Here is a 24099-nt window from a genome sequence, read left to right on the forward strand (position 1 = left end):
TGCCCACCCTACATTCACTTTTTGCATTCTTTGTCATTAACAGAACTCCAGTTGCATTCAAGGTGGCAGTGTAAACTCTTAAAATATTCTTTTCCCCACAATCCTCCAAATAAGCCCTGGCCACAAGATGGAATTTCTTGCCGAAGAATGTAAGCAGAAATAGTTGTTAAGATTCTAGAGAAGGTACCTCCAAAGGGGAAAACTGTCTTCTTGGGCTTTTTTTTTTCCCCTCACTTTCCCTTTCTCTTACTCCCCCCTAGAATTTGACCACAACAAGATTCAGACAGACATTCTGGACCAAGAAGTGATTTAGAAAAAAGATGCAACTCATTAGGGATGAAAGATCCTCAACCCCTGAATAATGGGTCCATCCCATTCTAATCACTTTAACCCAGTGGAACAATAAGTTTCTATCTTACCTAGGTCACTGTGTTTTCTAGTTACATAGTAGGAAAAGAATTTGATCTTATATACGATTACCAACAAAAATAATATTATTATCACAGAATTAATCTTTTCAAAGCTTTCAAATTATTATTACATAATTTAAAGAGGATTATCAGGTTAGTATAAATATGAATTTATTTAAATGAAGATATATATTTAATTATATATTTTACAAGTAATATTTCTCATTCTGTCTCATTTCACACTTTTTAGAAAAGTCAAGTGCACACATGATATGGTCATTATATTAAAATTATACTATCCTGTGTTTACGTTGTCTATTTGCTATATTGCATGCTCAGTCTCTAAGTCATGTCTGACTCTTGGCAACCCCATGGACTGTATCCAGCCAGGCTCCTCTGTTCACGGAATTTTCCAGGCAAGATAACTGGAGTGGGTTGCCATATCCTTCTCCAGGGGATCTTTTTAACCCAGAGACTGAACCCACACTTTCTGTGTCACCTGCAATGGCAGGGGCAGATTCTTTACCACTGAGCCACTTGGGTTAAATCAGAAAATATTACAACACCTCGCCATTTTCCAAACAAAATACAAAGGAAAAGATTAATTCCTTGGACAATATTTTATATTTCATTGTTCTATAGAAACAGTGGGAGAAGAAGGATTACCAATAATAATTAATGCTAATACTGCTGCTAAGTCACTTCAGTCGTGTCCAACTCTGTGTGACCCCATAGACGGCAGCCCACCAGGCTCCCCTGTCCCTGGGATTCTCCAGGCAAGAACACTGGAGTGGGTTGCCATTTCCTTCTCCAATGTGTGAAAGTGAAAAGTGAGAGTGAAGTTGCTCAGTCATGTCTGACTCGTAGCGACCCCATGGACTGCAGCCTACCAGGCTCCTCCATCCATGGGATTTTCCAGGCAAGAGTACTGGAGTGGCTTGCCATTGCCTTCTCCGAATGCTAATACTACCACTACTATTAATGAAGATATAGAATAATTATAGATATAATAATATCTAACATCTATGACCCTGGTGGCTCAGAGGTTAAAGCGTCTGCCCCCAATGCGGGAGATCCAGGTTCGATCCCTGGGTTGGGAAGATCCCCTGGAGAAGGAAACGGTAACCCACTCCAGTATTCTTGCCTGGAGAATCCCATGGACGGAGAAGCCTGGTAGGCTACAGTCCACGGGGTCGCATAGAGTCGGACACGACTGAGTGACGGAACGGAACGAACGAACGGAACATCTATGAACAGGATCAAAAGGCAAAATGATAGGATACTGAATGAGGAATTCCCCAGGTTGGTAGGTGCCCGGTATGCTACTGGAGATCAGTGGAGAAATAACTCCAGAAAGAATGAAGCGATGGAGCCAAAGCAAAACAAATACCCAGTTGCAGATGTGACTGGTGATGGAAGCAAAGTCCAATGCTGTAAAGAGCAGTATTGCATAGGAACCTGGAATGTTAGGTCCATGAATCAAGGCAAATTGGAAGTGGTCAAACAGGAGATGACAAGAGTGAACGTCGATATTCTAGGAATCAGTGAACTAAAATGGACTGGAATGGGTGAATTTAACTCAGATGACCATTATATCTACTACTGTGGGCAGGAATCCCTTAGAAGAAATGGAGTAGCCATCATGGTCAACAAAAGAGTCCAAAATGCAGTACTTGGATGCAATCTTAAAAACGAAAGAATGATTTCTGTTCGTTTCCAAGGCAAACCATTCAATATTACAGTAATCCAAGTCTATGCCCCAACCAGTAATGCTGAAGAAGCCGAAGTTGAACAGTTCTATGAAGACCTACAAGACCTTTTAGAACTAACACCCAAAAAAGATGTCCTTTACATTATAGGGGACTGGAATGCAAAAGTAGGAAGTCAAGAAACACCTGGAGTAACAGGCAAATTTGGCCTTGGAGCACGGAATGAAGCAGGGCAAAGGCTAATAGAGTTTTGTCAAGAGAACGCACTGGTCATAGCAAACACCCTCTTCCAACAGCACAAGAGAAGACTCTACACATGGACATCACCAGATGGTCAACACCGAAATCAGACTGATTATATTCTTTGCAGCCAAAGATGGAGAAGCTCTATACAGTTAGCAAAAACAAGACCAGGAGCTGAATGTGGCTCAGATCATGAACTCCTTGTTGCCAAATTCAGACTTAAATCGAAGAAAGTAGGGAAAATCACTAGACCATTCAGATATGACCTAAATCAAATCCCTTATGATTATACAGTGGAAATAAGAAATAGATTTAAGGGACTAGATCTGATAGATAGAGTGCCTGATGAACTCTGGACGGAGGTTCGTGACATTGTGCAGGAGACAGGGACCAAGACCATCCCCATGGAAAAGAAATGCAAAAAAGCAAAAGGGTCGTCAGGGGAGGCCTTACAAATAGCTGTGAAAAGAAGAGAAGCGAAAAGCAAAGGAGAAAAGGAAAGATATAAGCATCTGAATGCAGAGTTCCAAAGAATAGCAAGGAGAGATAAGAAAGCTTTCCTCAGTGATCAGTGCAAAGAAATAGAGGAAAAAAACAGAATAGGAAAAACAAGAGATCTTTTCAAGAAAATTAGAGATATCACGGGAACATTTCATGCAAAGATGGGCTCGATAAAGGACAGAAATGGTATGGACCTAACAGAAGCAGAAGATATTAAGAAGAGGTGCAAGAATACACAGAAGAACTGCACAAAAAAGATCTTCACGATGAAGATAATCACGATGGCGTGATCACTCACCTGGAACCAGACATCTTGGAATGTGAAGTCAAGTGGGCCTTAGAGAGCATCACTAAGAACAAAGCTAGTGGAGGTGATGGAATTCCAATTGACCTATTTCAAATCCTGAAAGATGATCTGTGAAAGTGCTGCACTCAATATGCCAGCAAATTTGGAAAACTCAGCAGTGGCCACAGGACTGGAAAAGGTCAGTCTTCATTCCAATCCCAAAGAAAGGGAATGCTAAAGAATGCTCAAACTACCGCACAATTGCACTCATCTCACACGCTAGTAAAGTCATGCTCAAAATTCTCCAAGCCAGGCTTCAGCAATATGTGAACCGTGAACTCCCAGATGTTCAAGCAGGTTTTAGAAAAGGCAGAGGCACCAGAGATCAAATTGCCAACATCCGCGGGATCATGGAGAAAGCAAGAGAGTTCCAGAAGAGCATCTATTTCTGCTTCATTGACTATGCCAAAGCCTTTGACTGTGTGGATCACAATAAACTGTGGAACATTCTGAAAGAGATGGGAATACCAGAAGACCTGACCTGCCTCTTGAGAAACCTGTATGCAGATAAGGAAGCAACAGTCAGAACTGTACATGGAACAACAGACTGGTTCCAAATAGGAAAAGGAGTACGTCCAGGTTGTATATTGTCACCCTGCTTATTTAACTTATATGCAGAGTACATCATGAGGAACGCTGGGCTGGAAGAAGCACAAGCTAGAATTAAGATTGCTGGGAGAAATATCAATAACCTCAGATATGCAGATGACACCACCCTGATGGCAGAAAGTGAAGAGGAACTCAAAGGCCTCTTGATGAAAGTGAAAGAGGAGAGTGAAAAGGTTGGCTTGAATCTCAACATTCAGAAAACTAAAATCATGGCATCTGGTCCCATCACTTCATGGGAAATAGATGGAGAAACAGTGGAAACAGTGTCAGACTTTATTTTTTTGGGCTCCAAAATCACTGCAGATGGTGATTGCACCCAGGAAATTAAAAGACACTTACTCCTTGGAAGGAAAGTTATGACCAACCTAGATAGCATATTAAAAAGCAGAGACATTACTTTGCCAACAAAGGACCGTCTAGTCAAGGCTATGGTTTTTCCCGTGGTCATGTATGGATGTGAGAGTTGGACTGTGAAGAAAGCTGAGCGCCGAAGAATTGATGCTTTTGAACTGTGGTGCTGGAGAAGACTCCTGAAAGTCCCTTGGACTGCAAGGAGATCCAACCAGTCCATTCTAAAGGAGATCGAATCTGGGTGTTCATTGGAAGGACTGATGCTAAAGCTGAAACTGCAATACTTTGGCCACCTCATGCGACGAGTTGACTCACTGGAAAAGACTCTGATGCTGGGAGGGATTGGTGGTGGGAGGAGATGGGGACGACAGAGAATGAGATGGCTGGATGGCATCACCGACTCGATGGACATGAGTTTGAGTGAACTCCGGGAGTTGGTGATGGATAGGGAGGCCTGGCGTGCTATGATTCATGGGGTCGCATAGAGTCGGTCACGACTGAGTGACTGAACTAAACTTAACCGAACATCTATAGAGTTTTCCATGTGCCAGATATTGTTCCCAGCACTTGACATATTATTTTATTTAATTATTAGATGGCTATTTCAGGTAGGAGAGTCCCATGCCCGAGTCATTTTGCATAACACGAGCAGCAATATTGCTAATAATAATGATATATAATGACAGAAGCCAAAAGTGTTTTCTTACCATGTGCCAGGCACTCTGCCAAGTGCTCTGTTTACACCATCTCCCTCTATTCTCACAAAATCCTGTTAGGTGGGTATTCTGAGTATTACCACTTTATAGATTAGGCATTAGAGAGGTTAATTAACTTTTACAAGGATACCTAGAGACTATTGGGCACATGGGATTTGAATCCGGGTACTCTGACTCTCGGAGTCCATGTTTTTAATCATTAAAACACACTGAACCTACCTCATCCAAATGAAAATTGCTCTATAAATGTGGACTGGATGAATGGTGAATTAATTAGTGAATTTGAAATAGCTATGTACTAGAAATCATGGAAACTTAAAAGAGAATACTGTATCTTATTAAACATAAATTAGTTTTTTATAATGTAATTATAAGAGTGAGTGACAGCCCATCACTTTTCCCAAATTCTACTGATTGGAAGCAAGTCATAGGTTCTGGCCATACTTAAGGGGAAGGAATTACATAAGGGGGTGGGTCACTTACGGTGTGCCCACAATACTGTATGATTCCTCTTATGTGACATTTTCAGAATGAGGAAAACACAGTGACACGATCAGTGGCTGTCAGGGATTACAGGTAGATGGAGGGTGTAACTACACATTGTTGGCACAGAAAGTTGTGAGGGTGATAGAATCTTCCACATCCTGTCTGTGACAGTGATTTTATGAATTGTATGGATGTGAGAGTTGGACGGTGAAGAAAGCTGATCGCCGAAGAATTGATGCTTTTGAACTGTGGTGTTGGAGAAGACTCTTGAGAGTCCCTTGTACTCCAAGGAGATCCAACCAGTCCATTCTAAAGGAGATCAATCCTGGGTGTTCATTGGAAGAACTGATGCTAAAGCTGAAACTGCAATACTTTGGCCACCTCATGCGACGAGTTGATTCACTGGAAAAGACTCTGATGCTGGGAAAGGTTGGGGGCGGGAGGAGAAGGGGACGACAGAGAATGAGATGGCTGGATGGCATCACTGACTCTGTGGACATGAGTTTGAGTGAACTCCGGGAGTTGGTGATGGACAGGGAGGCCTGGCGTGCTGTGATTCATGGGGTCGTGGAGATTCGGACACGACTGAGCGACTGAACTGAACTGAAAATCCAAAGAAGTGTATACAAAAAAATCACGTATTGTGTATGATGCTTTAAGTATGATTTTAACATATATAATAAAAAATAAAATTTAAAATGGAAAAATTTAATAATTATTGTATAAAAATAAGCTATTTATAAAAATATGCTTTAGAAATATGCTTCTTCCTGAAGCATATTTAATAACAAAGAAAACAAAAATAACACCCATACACGTATTATTAGAAAGCATCAGTTCCATTTTGACTTAAGATACAATAAGCCATAAGAGGAGGAAGGAACAAGATGGCAGAGGAATAGGATGGTGAGACCACTCTCTCCCCCACAAATTCATCAAAAGAACATTTGAACGCGGAGTAAAGTCCACAAAACAACTTCTGAATGCTGGCAGAGGACATCAGGCACCCAGAAAAGCAGCCCATTGTCTTCAAAAGGAGGTAGGAAAAAACATAAAAGATAAAAAGAGAGACAAAAGAGGTAAAGATGGAGCTCCATCCTGGGAAGGAAGGCTTTAAAAAGAGTGAAGTTTCCAAACACCAGGAAACACTCTCACTGACGAGTCTGTGGTGAGTCTTGGAACCTCAGAGGGCCACATAACCGGGAGGAAAAAGAAAGAAATAATTAAAACCCACAGATTACCCACCAAACGGTAACTCCCAGCAGAGAAGCAGCGCAGATGCCTGCATACGCCATTAGCAAGTGGGGGCTGGGCAGGGAGGAGTCGGCTGAACTGCTTAGAGAGAGGACTGGGCTTGAATGCTGCGAGAACAATCTGAGAGAACTAACTGGGGATAGCAAAGCAGACTGGGATAGCTTCCCCACGAAAAGGCAGAAAGCTCTAACCTAAGACTCTGCCAGCCCCGCTCACAGAACAAAGGGCTGAGCAGAGAGAGCCGGCTGCAGTCGACCCATCCCCCATCCCCCACTGAGACAGGCAGGGAGGTCAGCCAGAGCCAGAGGGGGGAACTGCGGCCCCAGAACGGCATCCGATACAAACTGCAGGCAGGCTTGTTGCTAATCAAGACTTCTTGGGCTTGGGCCGGTCGATATCCGCCTGAGAAGGTGCGCCGGTTGTACACCCAGAAAACCGAGTGGCAGGGACTGGGGAGGTGATAAGTCACAGCAACCGTGCTCACCAAACACCTGGTCACCTGAGCTGCTCGGACCAGGGAAGGCACAAAACGCAGGCCCAACCAAGTCTGCGCCTTTGTGGAGTACCTGAGAAACTGAACTTGAGACGCTCAGACCTGGGAAGTGCATACAACCCAGCGCCAGCCTTGGACAGTTCCCGGCAGAGCAACCTAGAGCCTGTGCAGTGTAGACTGGGACAGCACATGCGCTGTGAGCAGGGGCAAACCCAGTGTGGCTGAGACGCTGCGAGCACTCCCCACAGACGCCAGAGATATTTGTCTGCAGCGTTCCTCCCTTCCCAGAACAGGACTGAACAACTGAGCCTTAAAAAGTATCCACCCGTCCCCTAGTATCAGGGCGGAAATTAGACACTGAAGAGACCAGCAAACAGAAGCTAAAAGAGAGGGAACCACCTTGGAAATGACAGATAGAGAAGTCTAGAGACTACTCCAAGAATAAGACCAAAAACCAGAGGCAAGAGGCTTAAGCCCAAATCCTGAGAACACCAGAGAACTCCTGACTCCAGGGAACATTAATCGATAGGAGCTCATCAAACGCCTCCATACCTACACTAAAACCAAGCACCACCCAAGGGTCAACAAGTTCCAGAGCAAGACATACCACGCAAATTCTCCAGCAACACAGGAAAATAGCCCTGAGCTTCAATATACAGGCTGCCCAAAGTCACTCCAAACCCACTGACATCTCATAACTCATTACTGGACACTTCATTGCACTCCAGAGAGAAGAAATCCAGCTCCACCCACCAAAACACCGACACAAGCTTCCCTAACCAGGGAACCTTGACAAGTCACCCGTCCAACCCCACACACAGCGAGGAAACTACATAATAAAGAGAACTCCACAAACTGCCAGGAGAGGGAAAGGCCACCCCAAGCAAAGCAATATAAGCAAGATGAAGAGGCAGAGAAATACCCAGCAAGTAAAGGAACAGGATAAATGCCCACCAACACAAACAAAAGAGGAAGATATAGGGAATCTATCTGATAAAGAATTTCAAATTTTGATGGAGAAAATGATTCAAAATCTTGAAAGCAAAATGGAGTTAACAGATAAATAACCTGGAGAAAGGGATTGAGAAGATGGAAGAAAGGTTTAATAAGGACTTAGAGGAAATAAAAAAGAGTCAATATACAATGAATAATGCAATAGATGAGATCAGAAACACTCTGGAGGGAACAAACAGTAGAATAACAGAGGCAGAAGACAGGATAAGCGAGCTAGAAGATAGAATTGTAGAAATAAATGAAACAGAGAGGAAAAAAGAAAAACTAATTAAAAGAAATGAGGACAATATTAGAGACCTCTGGGACAATGTTAAACACTCCAACATTCGAATCATAGGAGTCCCAGAAGAAGAAGAAAAAAAGAAAGACCATGAGAGAATACTTGAGGAGATAATAGTTGAAAACTTCCCTAAAATGGGGAAAGAAATAATCACCCAAGTCTAAGAAACCCAGAGAGTCCCCAACAGGATAAACCGAAGGCAAAATACTCCAAGACACATATTAATCAAATTAACAAAGATCAAACACAAAGAACAAATATTAAAAGCAGCAAGGGAAAAGAAGCAAATAACACACAAGGGGATTCCCATAAGGATAACAGCTGATCTTTCAACAGAAACTCTTCAGGTCAGGAGGGAATGGCAAGACATACTTAAAGTGATTAAAGAAAATAACCTACAGCCCAGATTACTGTACCCAGCAAGGATCTCATTCAAATATGAAGGAGAAAGCAAAAGCTTTACAGATAAGCAAAAGCTGAGAGAATTCAGCATCACCAAACCAGCTCTCCAACAAATGCTAAAGGACCTTCTCTAGACAGGAAGCACAGAAAGGGTGTATAAACTTGAACCCAAAGCAATATAGATGGCAACGGGATCATACTTATCAATCATTACTTTAAACGTAAATGGGTTGAATGCCCCAACCAAAAGACAAAGGCTGGCTGAATGGATACAAAAACAAGAACCCCATATATGTTGTCTACAAGAGACACACCTTAAAACGAGGGACACATACCGACTGAAAGTGAAGGGCTGGAAAAAGATATTCTATGCAAATAGAGACCAAAAGAAAGCAGGAGTAGCAATACTCATATCAGATAAAATAGACTTTAAAACAGAGGCTGTGAAAAGAGACAAAGAAGGAAACTACATAATGATCAAAGGATCAATCCAAGAAGAAGATATAACAATTATAAATATTTATGCACCCAACATAGGAGCATTGCAATATGTAACATAATTACTAACAAGTATGAAAGGGGAAATTAACAACAATGCAATAATAGTGGGAGATTTTAATACCTCACTTACATCTATGGATAGATCAACTAAACAGAAAATTAACAAGGAAACACAAACTTTAAATGATACAATAGACCAGTTAGACCTAATAGATATCTATAGGACATTTCACCCCAAAACAATGAATTTCACCTTTTTCTCAAGCGCACACGGAAACTTTTCCAGGATAGATCACATCCTGGGCCATAAATCTAGCCTTGGTAAATTCACAAAAATTTAAATCATTCCAAGCATCTTTTCTGACCACAATGCAGTAAGATTAGATCTCAATTATGGGAGAAAAACTATTAAAAATGCCAACATATGGAGGCTGAACAACATGCTGCTGAGTAATGAACAAATCATAGAAGAAATCAAAAGAGAAATAAAAATACGCATAGAAATGAATGAAAATGAAAACAACCCAAAACCTCTGTGACACTGTAAAAGCAGTGCTAAGGGGGAAGTTCACACCTTAGCACACCTCAAGAAACAAGAAAAAAGTCAACTAAATAACCTAACTCTACATCTAAAGCAACTAGAAAAGGAAGAAATGAAGAACCCCAGGGTGAGGAGAAGGAAAGAAATCGTAAAAATTAGGGCAGAGATAAATGCAAAAGAAACAAAAGAGACCATAGCAAAATCAACAAAGCCAAAAGCTGGTTCTTTGAGAAGGTAAATAAAATTAACAAACCACTAGCCAGACTCATCAAGGAACAAAGGGAGAAGAACCAAATCAATAAAATGAGAAATGTAAATGGAGAGATCACAACTGACAACACAGAAATACAAAGGATTATTAGAGAATACTATCAGCAATTATATGGCAATAAAATGAATAACCTGGAACAAATGGACAAACTCCTAGAAAAGTACAACTTTCCAAAACTGAACCAGGAAGAAATAGAAAATCTGAACAGACCCATCACAAGCACGGAACTAGAATCAGAAATCTTCCAGCAAACAAAAGCCCAGGTCCAGAAGGCTTCACAGCTGAATTTTACCAAAAATTTAGAGAAGAGCTAACACCTATTCTACTCAAACTCTTCCAGAAAATTGCTGAGGAAGGGAAACTTCCAAACACATTCTATAAGGCCACCATCACCCTAATCCCAAAACCTGGTAAAGACCCCACAAAAAAAGAAAACTACAGGCCAATATCACTGATGAACATAGATGCAAAAATCCTTAACAAAATTCTAGCAATCAGAATCCAACAACACATTAAGAAGATCATACATCATGATCAAGTGGGCTTTATCCCAAGAATACAAGGATTCTTCAATATCCACATCAATCTATGTAATACACCACATTAACAAACTGAAAAATAAAAATCATATGATTATCTCAATAGATGCAGAGAAAGCCTTCGACAAAATTCAGCATCCATTTATGATAAAAACCCTCCAGAAAGTGGGAATAGAAGGGACATATCTCAACATAATAAAAGCTATATATGACAAACCCACAGCAAACATTATCCTCAACGGTGAAAAACTGAAAGCATTTCCCCTAAAGTCAGGAACAAGACAAGGGTGCCCACTCTCACCACTACTATTCAACCTAGTTCTGGAAGTTTTGGCTACAGCAATCAGAGCAGAAAAAGACATAAAAGGAATACAAATTGGAAAAGAAGAAGTAAAACTTTCACTGTTCGCTGATGACATGATCCTCTACACAGAAAACCCTAAAGACTGTACTAGAAAACTATTAGAGCTAACCAATGAGTACAGGAAAGTTGCAGGATATAAAATCAACACACAGAAATCCCTTTCATTCCTATACACTAATAATGAGAAAATAGAAAGAGAAATTAAGGAAACTATTCCATTCACTGTTGCAACGAAAAGAATTAAATACTTAGGAATATATCTACCTAAGGAAACAAAAGACTTGTACATAGAAAACTATAAAACACTAGTGAAAGTAATCAAAGAGGACACTAATAGATGGAGAAATATACCGTGTTCATGGATTGGAAGAATAAATATTGTAAAAATGAGTATACTACCCAAAGTAATTTATGCATTCAATGCAATCCCTATCAAGCTACCAATGATATTTTTCACAGAACTAGAACAAATAATCTCACAATTTGTATGGAAATACAAAAAACCTCGAATAGCCAAAGCAATCTTGAGGAAGAAAAATGGAACAGGGGGAATTAACCTGCCGGACTTCAGGCTCTACTACAAAGCCACAGTCATCAAGACAGTATGGTACTGGCATAAAGACAGAAATATAGATCAATGGAACAAAATAGAAAGCCCAGAGATAAATCCACGCACCTATGGACACCTTATCTTTGACAAAGGAGGCAAGAATATAAAATGGAGAAAAGACAGTCTCTTTAACAAGTGGTGCTGGGAAAACTGGTCAGCCACTTGTAAAAGAATGAAACTAGAACACTTCCTAACACCATCCACCAAAATAAACTCAAAATGGATTAGAGAGCTAAATGTAAGACCAGATTCTGTAAAACTCCTAGAGGAGAACGTAGGCAAAACACTCTCCGACATAAATCACAGCAGGATCCTCCAAGACCCACCTCCCAGAATATTGGAAATAAAAGCAAAAATAAACAAATGGGACCTAATTAAAATCAAAAGCTTCTGCACAGCAAAGGAAACTATAAGCAAGGTGAAAAGACAGCCTTCAGAATGGGAGAAAATAATAGCAAATGAAGCAACTGATAAAGGATTAATCTCCAAAATATACAAGCAGCTCCTGCAGCTCAATTCCAGAAAAATAAATGACCCAATCAAAAAATGGGTCAAAGAACTGAACAGACATTTCTCCAAAGAAGACATAAAGATGGCTAACAAACACATGAAAAAATGCTCAACATCCCTCATAATCAGAGAAATGCAAATCAAAACCACAATGAGATACCATTTCACACCAGTCAGAATGGCTGCTATCCAAAAGTCTACATGCAATAAATGCTGGAGAGGGCGTGGAGAGAAGGGAACCCTCTTACACTGTTGGTGGGAATGCAAACTAGTACAGCCACTGTGGAGAACAGTGTGGAGATTCCTCAAAAACCTGGAAATAGAACTGCCATATGATCCAGCAATCGCACTCGTGGGCATACACACTGAGGAAACCAGAATTGAAAGAGACACATGTACTCCAATGTTCATTGCAGCACTGTTTATAATAGCCAGGACATGGAAGCAACCTAGATGTCCATCTTCAGACGAATGGATAAGAAAGCTTTGGTACATATACACAGAATATGTATGTGCATTGGATAGGACTGATGCTGAAGCTGAAACTGCAATACTTTGGCCAACTCATGCGAAGAGTTGACTCACTGGAAAAGACTCTGATGCTGGGAAGGATTGGGCGCAGGAGGAGAAGGGGACGACAGAGAATGAGATGGCTGGATAGCATCACCGACTCTGTGGACATGAGTTTGAGTGAACTCTGGGAGTTGGTGATGGACAGGGAGGCCTGGCGTGCTGTGATTCATGGGGTCGCAGAGAGTCGGACACGACTGAGCGATTGAACTGAACTGAATTGAACTGACTGAATGAGGTGGATGAAACTGGAGCCTATTATACAGAGTGAAGTAAGCCAGAAAGAAAAACACCAATACAATATACTAACACATATATATGGAATTTAGAAAGATGCAAATGATAACCTTGTAAACGAGACAACAAAAGAGACACAGAAGTATAGAACAGTCTTTTGGACTTTGTGGGAGGGGTGAAGGTGGGATGGTTTGGGAGAATGGCATTGAAACATGTATATTATCATATGTGAAACGAATCGCCAGTTCAGGGTCAATGCATGTTACAGGATGCTCGGGGCTGGTATGCAGGAGTGACCCAGAGGGAGGATAAGGGGAGGAGGGAGGTGGGAGGGGGGTTCGGAAGGGGGAACTCATGTGCACCCGGGGCGGATTCATGTCAATGTATGGCAAAACCAACCAATACAATATTGTAAAATAATTAGCCTCCAATAAAAATTTTAAAAAATGAAAGTAATGGCTGGAAAAAAAAAGATACAATAAGCCATAAGAGAATGTCACCCAAAATTTAATGATAAAAAAATGTAAGTAATCCACAAAACCATAATATCCCTGAGCTCATCACAGAACTGAGGTAAAATGAATTCCAAAGGGTAACCAGCCCCTTTGGCAAAGCATGGAGACAGAAGTAGCTGTCATGCAAGCAAGTTAAAAAAAAATCAGCTGAATACTTAATGAATTTTTAAAATCTTAAACTCTTAATGGGCTAGTGTCTCAGTAGTTTGGAATATGTGGCACCCAAGACACTTATACACTCACTGCCAAGTTATTTTTCAGTCCTTAACCAGAAGCACACAAATATGACTGTGGACAATGCAGAAGACCAAAAGAGCCCATGTCAGTGGCTCAGGTATGCAGGAGGCAATCAACTGTTGCTGGCAGACAGACATGAAGCCCCACACACTTATACAAACCCTTCTATGATGGGAAGCAAATGTCTTAAGCCACCAGGGGAAAAGCAAAAGCCACCTTCCCAGGGAAGGGAAGATAGGAAACCCTCCTATCCCCAAGACAAAGGCAGAAATCCATAGCTGCTGGGGAGCAGTCAAAGCAAAAAACCTCTTCCCTTGAGAAGGAGCAGAAAACCTTTCAGTACAGCTTTCTCTATGAATAAAAAGCAGTGGTCAGCTACTGCTGAGGAAGGGGCAAGAATATATCAACCTTAGATCCCTGGTTGCTCAGATGATAAAGAATCTACCTGCAATTCAGGAGACCTGGGTTCAATCCCTGGGTCGGGAAGATCCCTTGGAGAAGGGAATGGTAATCCAACTTCAGTATTCTTGCCTGGAGAATTCCATGGACAGAGAAGCTTGGTGGATTATAGCCCATGGAGTCACAAAGAGTCAGACACAACTGAACGACTAATACTAGATATAAATCAGAGGTTAGCTGCCATTTGGAGAGGAAAGAATGCTGAGAAAGTGCAACCATCAGATCTATCTACATAGGTCCTCCCTAAAGCTGAGGCTGGACAAAAAGCAAAGAACACTCCCTGCCTCACCAGGAATCTAGCATCTAACAATAACAGCAGCTCACTGCTGGAAAACAGGCAAGGGCATGAGGAGGGACATCACCCTCTCCAACATGTGGCACAGATGTAAAGGAATCATTGAAAATTTAGAATTGAAAAAGATCACTGAGAAAAAACCTCTGGCACTCAGGCTGCACTCTAAGCAAAAAGTTTGTTATGAAAGTAGATGATAATGAAATGAGAAAAGGAGGACACAATCTCCAGCTTATTTTATGATACCAGTATTAACCTCATACTAGAGGAAAAAGTATAAAAGGAGAGAAAATTATAGATCAACTGTGCCTCAGAAACAAAGACACAAATCCAATGATACAGATACAGAAATGATATAGAATTACATAGAAAATGATTATAGAAAAAGGGAAAAATATTATGACTAAATGGTGTTTATCTTGGAAGCGTAAGGATGTTTATACATTTGCCAGTAAATCAATGTAATTCACCATATCAACAGACTAAATAAAGAAGAAAAATAGAGGTCCTCTCAACTGACGCAGAAAAGCATTTGACATAATTCCACAGACATTCATGATAAAAAAATGTTTGTCATACCAGTAATTAAAGGGATCTCACTCAACTTGATCAAGGGCATCTACAAAAAAGCCTAAAGTTAAAATCCTACTTAATAGTGAAATATGGAATGTTTTTCTCCTAAAATTAGGAACAAGGATGTCTGCTTTCAACACTTCTATTCTACATTATATTAGAGATCCTAACCAATAAATCGGAGAAGGCAATGGCAAGCCACTCCAGTACTATTGCCTAGAAAATCCCATGGATGGAGGAGCCTGGTAGGCTACAGTCCGTGGGGTCGCTAACGGTCGGACACGACTGAGCGACTTCACTTTCACTTTTCACTTTCCACTTTCACACATTGGAGAAGGAAATGGCAACCCACTCCAGTGTTCTTGCCTGGAGAATCCCAGGGACGGGGGAGCCTGGTGGGCTTCCGTCTATGGGGTCACACAGAGTCGGACACGACTGAAGTGACTTAGCAGCAGCAGCAGCAGCAACCAATAAATAGCAACTGAAAAATAAAGGCATGCAGAATGAAAAGGAAGAAATAAAGCTGTTTTTAATTGCAGACAACATGATGATCTATGCAGAAAATTCCAATGAATTTAACAAAAGAAAACAAAAGCTACTAAACCTAATACCTGTTTATCAATATCATCAGCTATAAGGCCAACATAATTTATTTCTATAGAATAAAAATTAGAAGTTGAAGTTCAACAAAGTACCATTTGTAATATCAGTTCAGTTCAGTTTTTGCTGACTGTGATTAAAGTTGTTGTATACATTCCAGTGTCTCAGCAATAAGGAATCTGCCTGCGATGCAGGAGACATGGGTTTGATCCCTGGGTCAGGAAGATCCCCTGGAGGATAGCATGGCAGCCCACTCCAGTATTCTTGCCTGGAAAATTCCATTGACCGAGAAGCCTGGTGGGCTACAGTCCATGGGGTCCCAAAAGAATCAGACACAACTTAGCTACTAATCAACAGTATACATTCCAGAACAGATCTTTGTACATAAGTTTCATTTCTCTTAGTTGATTTTGGTAAATGTATGTTTAAATATATTAGAAACTGCCAAACTGTTTTCTGAAGTAGCTGTATTTCTACCAGCATTGTATAAGTTCCAGTAGCTCTGCATCATTGCCAGCAGTTGATACTGTCAGATATTTTCTCTTTTTAATATTACTTTTATAAAGGTGTTAGTGGTATCTTATTGTAGATTTATTTGCATATCCTTAATTGCTAATAGTGTTGAATATCTTTTAATGTGTTCATTTGGTATTTATATATCTTCTTTGATGAGGATCTATTTAAATTGGGCCATTAATCTTACTGAATTGTAGGAGTTCTTTATATATTCTATATACAAGTTTTGCTTTTTTTAAATCTGATACTTGTTCTACAAGTATATTCTCCCACTCTGGATTTTCATTTTAGTTTTTGAAGAGCAGAGAACTCTTCAAGTCAAATTTATCAAAATTTTATGGTCCATGTTTTTTGTGGTCTGATAAATCTTTTGTCTAAATGAAGGTTTCAAAGATTTCCTGCTTTGTTTTCTTCCATGAGTTTCATGGTTTTTGCTTTTACATTAAAGTCAGTCTGTCATTTTGAGCTAATTTTTGTGTATGGTCTTAGATATCTAAGGGTTCAGGGTGAACATTCTTGCATATAATGTCTAATTTTTCCAGCATTATTTTTTGAAAAGACCATCACTTCTCTATTTAATTACCATTGTCACAGACCATATTTGCTGGTCTGTTTCTATTTTATTTATCTATATGTCTATCCTGTGCCATTAATATTCAATACACTGTTTTGTTTACTGTAGTCTTTAAATCAGGTAGTGTGAGTCTTCCAACTTTGTGTTTTCTTCTCAGAATTACTCTGTTCTCCTAGTTCCTTTGCTTTTCCATATACATTTTAGAGATACCTTCTCAATTTCTACATAAAGCCTGCTGGGATTTTGATTGAAATTGCAATGATTCTATAGATATGTTTGGGGAGAAGTTACAGCCTAGAAATAGTTCATCTTTTAGTCAATGAACTTGATATCTTTCTCCATTTATTCAGCTCTTCCTTAATTTCTCTCACCATTTTTAAAGTCTTCAGTGTGCAAATCATGCACATATTTGTTAGATTTATTCTAACTTAGTATTTCTTTGGGTTTGAGACTCTTGAGAGTCCCTTGGACTGCAAGGAGGTCCAACCAGCCCATTCTAAAGGAGATCAATCCTGGGTGTTCACTGGAAGGACTGATGCTAAAGCTGAAACTCCAATACTTTGGCCACCTCATGCGAAGAGTTGACTCATTGGAAAAGACTCTGATGCTGGGAAGGATTGGGGGCGGGAGGAGAAGGGGATGACGGAGAATGAGATGGCTGGATGGCATCACCGACTCTGTGGACATGAGTTTGAGTAAACTCCGGGAGTTAGTGATGGACAGGGAGGCCTGGCATGCTGTGATTCATGGGGATGCAAAGAGTCGGACACGACTGAGTGAACTGAACTGAGTTCATTCTTCTATGCAAAGCAGGAATCTTATCTATAGGTATCCTTGGAAGGAAAGGAGTGACCAACCTAGATAGCATATTAAAAAGCAGAGACATTACTTTGTCAACGAAGGTCCGTCTAGTCAAGGCTATGGTTTTTCCAGTGGTCATGTATGGATGTGAGAGTTGGACTATAAAGAAAGCTGAGTGCCGAAGAATTGATACTTTTGAACTGTGGTGTTGGAGAAGACTTTTGAGAGTCTCTTGGACTGAAAGGAGATCCAACCCATCCATCCTAAAGGAGAGCAGTCCTGGGTGTTCATTGGAAGGACTGATGTTGAAGCTGAAACTCCAATACTGTGGCCACCTGATGCGAAGAACTGACTCATTTGAAAAGACCCTGATGCTGGGAAAGATTGAGGGCAGGAGGAGAAGGGGATGACAGAGGATGAGATGGTTGGATGGCATCACCAACACAATGGACATGGGTTTGGGTGGACTCCGGGAGTTGGTGATGGACAGGGAGGCCTGGCGTGCTGTGGTTCACGGGGTCACAAAGAACTGGACATGACTGAGCGACTGAACTGAACTGGTCAAATGCCAATCCACCTAAAGGGGAAGGACATCAGAAGAAAACTCACTAAGGGTGAGCACTCCAGGTAAGAAAAAGGCAAGCCAGACAGAAAATCACTGCCAGGGCCAAAGGGACATGATAATTTTTGGTCAAATGTATGTAAACATGATAGGGAAAAAAGAAAAAAAGACCAGCCAGTGACCTAGAGATCACAAGAATATAAACTTGCCATGTTCGGAGAATTTTGTATTTTCTGAGTAATGCAAAAACTTAACACAGTGCCCATGGATGATGCTGCTAAGAATTCAAAAAATAGGATGATGGGATGGAAAACATTAAAAGAAATAAAATGAAAGAAAGGTAGATGAGGACCCCACAATGTAATAATCACAGCACACAACAAATTAACTTTTATTACTCTCTCAGTATTTAAGCAGATAAAACTAGGCTGCAGTGCTCTTCACAGGATTATCAATCTAAGAGAAAGACCTTTATTGGATTTGCCTTGGTGGATTTAAAGATAAAGGGAATTCCCTTCTTACTGTGATCCCCACCCCCATCATCCTCTGAGAACCCATAGTAAAAGAAAGATCCAGGTTGGACCAAATTTATTCCTGTCAGCACTCTGAATAAAGGTACTTATCAGTTCTTAAGTGAGGAGATATGAGAGACTTAAAGGTATACTCTAAACTTCAGAGTTTCTCAGACAAGTGTTATGGCAATGTTGTTATGTGTTAGAAGTTCTCAAACAGATATTCAGGCATGGGTTTGGGACTGAGTTCTAACTTTAATAGCTCACTAAAGAAACCACTGGTACTACCATATATCAAAATAGATTACAAGGTTAAAATAATTTGTAAAAGATCAGTTAACAGTCTAAGTGCCTAGCAAGTAGATATGAACATAAGGAGAAAGGGGAAAAGATGTTCAAAATGAGCCACTAATGATCTGAATGTGCATATGATTGATTGGTACATCTAGATATAAACTGGAAATCAACCAGTGAACTCTGAATCATCTAGAAAAATCTTTAGGTCTTTGGTCTGTGTGCCTGGTTAACAAAAACAGTAATTTTAGAGGCATCTATTGCTTAGGTCTGGTGCTTCCCAGGTGGCTCAGTGCTAAAGAACTCACCAGCCAATGCAGGAGATGCAGAAGATAGTGGTTAGATCCCTGGGTGGGGAAGATCCCCTGGAGAAGGAAATGGCAGCCTGCTCCAGTATTCTTGCCTGGAAAATTCCATGGACAGAGGAGCCTGGTGGGGTACAGTCCATATGTCACAAAGTGCCTGAGCACACACAGGCACACACATTGCCTTAGGGCTACTAACTAGTTTCCTCCTTCTGTGCTTATACATATTCTCCTGAAAACTTGTAAGGAAGCTTAAACAAACAATTCTGAATGGGTGATATTCACTTAAAGAAAAAGGAAAGAGAATAAGCAAAGGGGTTTCCCCTGTCAAAGGAGAAGGAAGGTGGAAAATAAAAACAGAGCAGACAAAAAGATGAATAAATACTGGGCACCACAGAAACATACTGTGTTTGGGGAAAATATTTAACAATATAAGAAAAGAGAAATAGCTCTATAATACCCCTGTATTTAGGCATATTATAGCTATTAAATATAAAGAATGAATGAGTGTGTGATGACAGGAGCTTCAGGAAGGGGAGTGTTGAACAATGAAATGCATCAGGAACACCTTTGTTTTTTGGGGTGTTTTGAAATTTTTTGGTTAAGCTGGAATCAAGATTGCCGGGAGAAATATCAATAACCTCAGATATGCAGATGATACCACCCTTATAGCAGAAAGTGAAGAGGAACTAAAAAGCCTCTTGATGAAAGTGAAAAAGGAGAGTGAAAAGGTTGGCTTGAAGCTCAACATTCAGAAAACGAAGATCATGGCATCTGGTCCCATCACTTCATAGGAAATAGATGGAAAAACTGTGGAAACGGTGTCAGACTTTATTTTTTGGCTCCAAAATCACTGCAGATGCTGATTGCAGCCATGAAATTAAAAGACGCTTACTCCTTGGAAGGAAAGTTATGACCAACCTAGATAGCATATTAAAAAGCAGAGACATTACTTTGCCAACCAAGGTCCGTCTAGTCAAGGCTATGTTTTTTCCCGTGGTCATGTATGGATGTGAGAGTTGGACTGTGAAGAAAGCTGATTGCTGAAGAATTGATGCTTTTGAACTGTGGTGTTGGAGAAGACTCTTGAGAGTCCCTTGGACTGCAAGGAGATCCAACCAGTCCATTCTAGAGGAGATAATCCTGGGTGTTCATTGGAAGGACTGATGCTGAAGCTGAAACTCCAATACTTTGGCCACCTCATGCGACGAGTTGACTCACTGGAAATGAGTCTGATGCTAGGAGGGATTGGGGGTGGGAGGAGACGGGGACAACAGAGAATGAGATGGCTGGATGGCATCACCAACTCGATGGACGTGAGTTTGAGTGAACTCCGGGAGTTAGTGATGGACAGGGAGGCCCGGCGTGCTGTGATTCATGGGGTCGCAAAGAGTCGGACATGACTGAGCGACTGAACTGAACTGAACTGAAGGTTTATTTTAAGGTAATCTTTTAATTTTTTAAAGATATTGTACTGCGCTATCTACCCAAAGCAGCCAGACACATATCCTGAGGTTTGTGTCTCTTGCATTCAGACAACAGCACAATGATCTTATTAAGAGGATGAGCTTAGGAATCAGATAGTTGGAATGACTGTCATGGCTATTTATTGGATAGGGTGGTTTTCAAGGATTTATTGAGAGTCAGACAGCTGGCTGAAACCTACAAGTCTTCCATAAGTAGACATCATCATACTCATTTGCAGAACTACTTTTTTTTTTTAAAAAAAGAAGATATCTACTTTAACTTCAAAGCACAGAAATATTCTACCTGGTATCAATCTCAGCCAGCAGCTCTCCTCAGATGGCCAGCACAGGCCTTGGGGGACACAAGGGTGGTATGACCTGGACTGGGGCTGTGTCATTTGTATAATTTCTTTATAGGAGTTTAATACATCTAATTCTTTCTGAATATAATTTGTGTTTTTTCATTTAAAACATGGTCACTGAACAGAATCAAAACAAATTGCACTCCATAGTCTCAATTTAACCATGTTTTAACAAGAGATGGGCAGAGCCTTACCCAATGTCACATGGATCGTGTAGAGTTGCCCCTGTGATCCTGTTGTTTTTATTCTCACTCCAGCTGCTTGTCCTTCTGTGGTCGCACTGCCCTTCTGGGGTTCAACTGGTGTCACAGATGCCTGAAGATTCCCCACGTCATGTGTATCTCAGATATTAAGCTAAGCTGTGCAAAAGGAGACAGGGAAGCAAACCAATTAAATGGAAAAGGCATAAAGAAGCTTCCCTACCAAAACTTTAGCAGGCATGCTCTTCTGAAACACAAGAATGATACAAAATCTCAACTGTGATGCAGAGGCCTTGTTTATTTTCCTTCTTGTTCCTGGTATTTGAAATGTTCTCTGTGACACAGTTATGTTATTAGGTTGATATTAAAATCATCTCCCTCATGAAAAATATGCTTTGAGAGCAGGAAAGAAGGAAAGTAACAATTGTGTTATTCCTTTCTATAGGCCAAATCTGTGTAGTTATCTCTCTCTCTTTTTTTTTTTTTTTTTTGCTTTGAGTTCTCACATCAGTCCTCATGTGGGGCTTGGTCTTCTAGACACATACAATTTTTTCAGTGGAACTAAAACCACATTCTACAAGCTGTCTTGTAGTCTGCTAATATAAAATACGTTTCACAGCTTTGTTTGCTCACTTCAAAAAAATAGTTGCCTGGAGAAAATCTGGAAAGTCCGAGAAGCGCCATCTTGTAAGCAGTACCAGAGTTGCATCCTGTTACTACTAGATTCTTAGAGCAAAAGGGTGGGAACTTACATCCTGGCAAGCCAGCAGTTTTCTCAGGCTTCTAGGATATACCATACTAAAATTTAGAGTTTCGTTATGCATCACAAAAAATGGAATGCTAATGCTTTTAGTTGCAATGGTCTGACAAAAAATGCATGCTTACTGAAAACTGAAAAGATATGATTTTTAAAAGAGAGTATAATTCTGTAAAAATAATCATTATTATTGTTTTCTGAATTATCTTTCCATATCTTTCTATATATACGTGTATATATACATATATGAATAGATATTACTTTAAAACTAGCTTTTTACTGTGCTCAAGCACACAGTTTGAAAATTTTTCCTTACAAGTATTTCCAATGTGATTTTGTTTGAATCACTTCAAATGTAATTTCCCCCTAATTTATAACATTTTACCTGAAACTCTTTCTCTGATATTGTTAAAAAATGTTTTTTAATATAGAGAGTAAGGACTGTACTGTCTCTCAAACTATACAAATAATCCCATTTAGTGAAGGTACCCTCCTATTTTTCCTGAAGTTACACATATTGTATTAACACAGTCCTCTATCTTTAAATGACATAATATGGTGTTTGCAATTATGCAATTTTAAGTTTCCCCTAATACTACTTTTTAGACATCTTTTCAAATCACTACATGCTCGTGCTTCTGCTTGTCAGCTATATAAGTTCAATTGTAATTGTATGGATGTACCATGTCACATATTTTTAAAATGGTTAGTAGAAACAATCCAAATCCTCTTCCTGCTTAACTATTAAACTTTAAAGATACAGAAAAACGGTTATTGCTGACCATGGTCATACCTGTTGTCTGAAAGAATGAGGTGCAAGGAGGACGCAGACAGGGCTGTCGTCAACACAGCAACCAGGCTACGCACTTGATCAGGTCCAGGAAAATTTCAACTATCGGCAAAAGATGGGGGGGTTGGTTATGGCTGCATGTCTGTGTGTTTATGAATGATTATGTGTCTAAAACCAAAGGGTACAAATTTGTTTCAGTATCATTTTGCTTTACTTTTTTAAAAATCATTTATCAATGATAAAAATGATCATGGAATAAAGCAGTTCTAAAAATGCTGAAACTGGTTAAAAATATATTTTGAAATCCCCAGTAATCTGAATACTCCAGAGATGCTGACTATTAACATGGAAATCTAGTTACCAATACACGTTTTTTTTAAAAACAAATTGTTGATCACTCAACAGGATATCTGAATCCCTTCCATGTTCCTTGTACATTTATATTTTACATGTCAAGCACTTTTTATGGTTACATTTTTCCTGTCAGTTATTTTCTGTAGAATAATAAACACTTCAATAAAATCTGTACCAAAGATAGAAACATGGAATGCCATGTAAAAAATTAACATGAACAGCATGCCTCACTGAAGTCTTAATTTAGATGCAGTAATTTGATCACCCATTCCCACACTGTGGACTTCAAAAAATATCGGAGAAACTGCATTTTCAGGGGATTGATTCTGTCACAGTAACGGGAATTTCCCCCAAAATATATTCTATTCCCACCTCTCCCAGGCAACAGCCTCTATTTTCTTCCACCGTAACACTAAAGCCCAAAGAAATCCCCAGAAAAAAACTAGCTTTAAGACAGCCATTACCTTGAAGCTTCTTGTCAGCTGCAGCCTCGTGAAATGCAGCCCCTCCCCCAAGAGTGGCCAGGCACAGCTCACATCCAAGCTTCTCAGAGGATGCTCCGCCCCCTCCCTGTGATGGGGAAAGGAGGGGGCCTTTTCCTCAATTAGAGGGAGGAGAATTCCCAAGTTAACTGAAATTCACTTAAAGGAGAAAAACGTTCATTTCTAAAGGACCTGAAAGAGAAATGGCAACTTGTGCCTCTTTCATTTCCATTCAAACCACAAGGGTAGGTGACTTCCTGAAGAGAAACAGCAAATCCCTTTATCATATAGTAAAGAACCAGTTGAAAATATCTCTTACATATTTTCTTGCCCTTTCTGTTAACATTTTTACAAAAGATTTTAAGACTCAACTGGTCATGGTCCACTAAAAAGACCTGCTAAGTCCTTGCCTGTGATTACAGTGAATGAATACACTGTTTTGTGGAGAATTAAAACTGTACAGTGTTAATTCTTCTGGCACTGGGACATGG

At 40.1% G+C, this 24099-nt stretch overlaps 1 protein-coding gene across 1 annotated transcript in view; it reads right to left on the minus strand.

Annotated features, from left to right (window-relative positions):
* The window catches only part of PWWP3B (PWWP domain containing 3B), a 34856-nt gene extending 11119 nt beyond the window's left edge, over positions 1 to 23737 (minus strand). The window contains exons 1-3 of the mRNA XM_088833887.1: positions 23591 to 23737; positions 22776 to 22874; positions 21220 to 21384 (exon numbers count right to left, since the gene is read on the minus strand). The gene's annotated coding sequence lies outside the window, so the exon portion shown is untranslated. The remainder of the gene's footprint in view (positions 1 to 21219; positions 21385 to 22775; positions 22875 to 23590) is intronic.
* Positions 23738 to 24099: the final 362 nt, after the last annotated feature.

The sequence above is a fragment of the Moschus berezovskii genome, chromosome X (genome assembly GCF_049115385.1).
Source record: "Moschus berezovskii isolate FMDL1 chromosome X, NW_MosBer_1.0, whole genome shotgun sequence".
Classification (NCBI taxonomy): domain Eukaryota; kingdom Metazoa; phylum Chordata; class Mammalia; order Artiodactyla; family Moschidae; genus Moschus; species Moschus berezovskii.